Below are 5,000 nucleotides of genomic sequence, written 5' to 3' on the forward strand. Positions count from 1 at the left end.
AATTATTCCTAAGAGTTTAGAACCATAAAATTTCTTAAAGCATTGGGGTAAATGTACTTCATGGCAGTTCTTACGGCTCTTTACGTTCTGAGTTCAAATTCCATCAACATCAACTTTCCCTTTCACTCTTTCAGGGTCGATTAAATAAGTACCTGTAGAGCATTAGAATCGATGTAATCGACTTGCTCCTTCACCTAAAGAATAGCTGTTGGACTTGTATCGAAATATGAAACCATTAAAGAATGCGTCCAGGCGGAATCGTTAGTGAGGAGACATTTCTTCCGGTCCTTTACGCTAAAAATTCGAATACCGCCCAGTCCGACGCTGTCTTTCATCTTTCCGATATCTATAAAATAAAGTTCTAGTCAATTACTGGAATTAATTTTATTTACTTCCTTTTCCCTTCAAAATGGCTGACCCTGTACTAAAATTGCAAAGAGTAATTCTTATTACATGCACAAGTCGACCTCTACGGAATTTGAACTCAGAACGTTAAGAATAGGAAGAATTGCTGCTAAGCATTTTGTTCGACTCACTAATGATTCTACCGGCCTGCTGCATTACAAAACTTCAGGTTTCATTTATCTCGGATGTTATATCTCATCCACTGAGAGCGGCGAGGTGGCAGAATCGTTAGCGCGCTGGACGAAGTGTTTAGCGTAGGCTCGAAACGTTAAAGACTTTTTCAGTTCCCGAGCGTTATACTAATACATCTGTTTGCTTTCTACACCACCTGTCTTCGTCTGTTGTTTTAATTTCTTTGTGAATTCTCCCTATATATATATATATACATATATATATAAAGCACGAAAACCAAGGTGCTGTATTCTCCTCTCAGATTCACACACTTATTGCAACGGTCCTACAGTTTTTCTAAGCCCTGTAAGAAGAACTATGAAGCATGGGCCACCCACTGATTCTCTCGTGACATCTTTACAGCCAGGAACTCTTCAGCACCCCATCGTTTTTATGTAAAGTATGTGTGTGTGTGTACGTGTCTGTGTGTCTGTGTAAGCCATGATAGATCGTTGACCAAACACCTTTCAATTTTTTTCTCCGTGTTTTTCTCCTTGTTTTCTCCGTATTCTTTCTGTTGAAGAGCGTAGCTCGAAACGTTAAAGACTTTCTGTATTCCCGAGTGTCAAGCTAATACATCCTTTTGTTGTTTACACCACCTGCCCTCGTCTGTTGCTGTTTTTTTTTTGTACATTCTCCCATATATATATATATAATAGGAGTGGTTGTATGGTAAGTAGTTTGCTTATCAACCACATGTTTCTGGGTTCATTCCCTCTGTGTGGCACCTTGGGCAAGTGTCTTCTATTGTAACCTCCGGTCGACCAAAGCCTTGTGAGTGAATTTGGTAGACGGAAACTGAAAAAGTCCGTCGCACATGTATATGTGTGTGTGTGTGTGTGTGTGTGTGTGTGTATGTGTGTGTGTGTGATTGTGTGTGTGTGTGTGTGTATGTGCGAGTGTGTGTGTGTGTATGTGTATGTGTGTTTGTGTGTGTGTGTGTAGTTGGGTGTCTGTGTTTGTCCCCTCCCACCATCGCTTGACAACCGATGTTGATGTGTTTACGTCCCCGTAACTTAGCAGTTCGGCAAAAGAGGCCGATAGAATACGTACTAGACTTACAAGGAATAAGTCTTGGCGTCGATTTGTTCGACTGAAGCCAGTGCTCCAGCATGGCTGCAGTCATATGACTGAAACAAGTAAAAGAATAAAGGAATATATATACATATAAATATAAATATAAATATAAATATAAATATAAATATAATATATATATATATATATATATATATATATATATATATATATATATATATATATATATATATATATATATATATATGTATGAATATGTATGCGTGTTTGCATGTATATATGTATACATGTATACATGTCCATAAGCATGTAACTATGTATGTGTATGTCTTGGTGGTAATTACGTGCTAAATTTCTGCTATGTTTGACATATTCACAGTTCCGTTAATGGTTTCTATCTGTAATTTTCTAATTAGCCTCGTTCGTTCACGTTTTTTTTTTACGTAGCTATGTGTATAAATTTGTTTCTGCATATGTATGTATGTATGTATGTATGTATGTATGTGTGCGTGTATGTATGTGTGTATGTGTGTGTAGGTATGTTTGAATGTGTATATTTTGATGAATACCCGAGTACGTGTACTTTAGTGAAGATAAGTGAATCAGTACAATATATAATTAATTTCAAATGATAAATTAATTTAAGCAATAAATTTAAATTTAAATAATTAGTCAATTGTTTAATGAAATATCTTACAAATAATTAAATAACATATCTATAGGGTGTCCACAAGGTCTGGGTACCTAGAGTAAATAAAATCATAACATAAACAATTAAATATAAGAAATAATAATGTCTTAAAGTATGTTAATCCCTATGTACCCATAGTTTGTGGACACCCTGTAGTTTATATGTATAATATTTACATATTACTTATAGATAACTAAATATTTAAATTAAATATCATCAATATCATACAGTTAGTGGATAGCAGCGAGCTAGAAGAATCGTTAGCACGCCGGGTTAAATACTTAACGGTATTTTGTCCGTCTTTACATTCTGATTTCAAATTCCACCGAGGTCAACTTTGCCTTTGATGAAATAGGTACCAGTTAATCACTGGGATGGATGTCATCGATTTAACTCCTCTCCGAAATTGCTGGCCTCGTGCCAAAATTTGAAGTTTGTATTATATAATTAATTTGTGTGTGTGTGTGTGTTATTTCGTTCAGGGAATATACGACACCACTGAACGGAAATAACTGCAAAATATCGATATCTGTCGTCCTTGTTCACCTCCGGAGCTATTCGTTTTGCCTGGGTTTGAAGTAAACAGTGTATATTTAACGCTTTACGTCTTTAAATGCACTTATTTCATCGAAATACCCCATCCCCGAAAGGGTGAAAGGCAAAGTCGACCTCGGCGGATTATGAACTCAGAACGTAAAGATGGTCGAAATTCTGCGAAGCATTTTGTCCGGCGTGCTAACAATTTAACCAGCTCGCTGCCTTAATTTAAATTAAATATTGAAATGCTTTAACTAATTAATCTGAAAAGGAGGCATACCTTCAAAATGCATACAGATTTATACATACGGTTACACACACACCGTATTTGCTGCTATATCAAACCCCATTCACCCCGCCGCAAAATATCTCTCAAAACATCATCTCGGGTTCTATGAAGGAAGATGGACCTCCCATAAGCTAGAAGGTTCTAAAACATTTCTTTAGCTAAATAAGCTCTATTGAAATTGTGGTGCATTTGATATGCTCGAGCGCCTTTTATGCTCTCAAATATGATTATACACGACATATAATCATATACGGGTATACATATACCCTATTATAAATTTGAGTGATGTTTCTCTTGTCCGTTACGTATTTATGTTCGTTAACTCCTCCTAGACCGTTGATGCAAGGACAACAAAACTCAAATCAGAACTCCCCTAATGCCAGGGATGTCCTAAGAGGGTCTATTCTTATGCTTATTGATTAAATTATGATCAGTATCAGTAATTAGCATATTTGCAGAAATAAATTTTGGCATTCTAAATACCTTCATGTACATTCAAATCGAGATAAAGAGTTATAACAGGTACGTTTCAAGTGTGGTAGTGTGGATATTTATGTTTTGTAGTTTATAAAACTTATGTCTAGTATACACATATACACATGTAGACCTCTGTATACATTCGCATATAAAGAGAGTTAAGATGTGTATTTCAGCTATAGGATATAAAAGCCAATTGCCAAAATGTAGTTGAACAATAGACTTAAACAACAACGGCAACAACAACTACAGCTATAATGGCAACAACAGCAAAAATAATATCGGGAAGCACGGATAGTCACGACATCTGGTAACGAGGGTCTGACGTAAACACACCGAACAGATGCCCGGATGGTGTATATTTTATGGCGACAATCTCTAACTACACCCTGTGCTCCACACACGTGCTTCATTTGTCTACTGCAACACTACTACTACTACTACTACTACTACTACTACTACTACTACTACTACTACTACTAACATCTGCTATATCACCAATCATTAGCTCTATTGTTAGACGAAGGAACGAGGAAGCGTCTATGCGGTAGTATGATTTGCTAGACGTAGCAGCCATCTCTCTATCAAACTAGTGTCAGTTATTACTGTCTTATGCCGGTACATGACGTAGTGGTTAAAGTGTTGTGCTCATGATCATAAGATCGTGGGTTCAGCGACTGGACCAGCTGATACGTTGGGTCCGGTTGCCCCAGTCTACTCGGCTGAAAATGAGTACGAACCTAATGTAGAAGCAGCATTCAACTCTCTCCTTCCTGTCTGTCTGTTTCTCCTTCACTCTCTATCCGATTGTCTCACCCTCCCACTCTCTCTCCCACTGTCTGTCTGTCTGTCTGTCTGTCTGTCTGTCTGTCTGTCTGTCTCTCTCTCTGTCTCTCTCTCTCTCTCTCTCTCTCTCTCTCTCTCTCTCTCTCTCCAGCTGAAAGGTGGTCGTATTTACGCTCGTGATTACACAGGCATCTAATATAATTAACGAGAGCATGGTACATGCTTCTCAGACATATTCTATCGACATTGTCTCACTGCACTGCACTATTACAGTCTGAAATAAAATCAAAAAATGAAAACTTTCGGTAACGATGTCTCCAAGAGACGCAAAGGTGGGATGGTCACCATTTTGAATGCTTTTGATCGTGTTGCACGATCAAGGCAGACCTGGGATAAGACAATACCGATATTGATAATCCATTCAAATGTTTGGCACAAGGACAGAAATTTTGAGATTAGACGGAAAACGATTTTCAACCGGTACTTATTTTATGGAAAGGCAATGTCGTCCTCTGAACACAGAACGTAAAGATGAACGAAATACCGCTATGCATTTTGTCCGGCGGATTAATAATTCAGTCTGCCCACCTTACCAGAATCAATAATAAT

The sequence above is a fragment of the Octopus bimaculoides genome, chromosome 6 (assembly GCF_046866305.1).
Source record: "Octopus bimaculoides isolate indiv1 chromosome 6, ASM4686630v1, whole genome shotgun sequence".
Classification (NCBI taxonomy): Eukaryota; Metazoa; Mollusca; class Cephalopoda; order Octopoda; family Octopodidae; genus Octopus; species Octopus bimaculoides.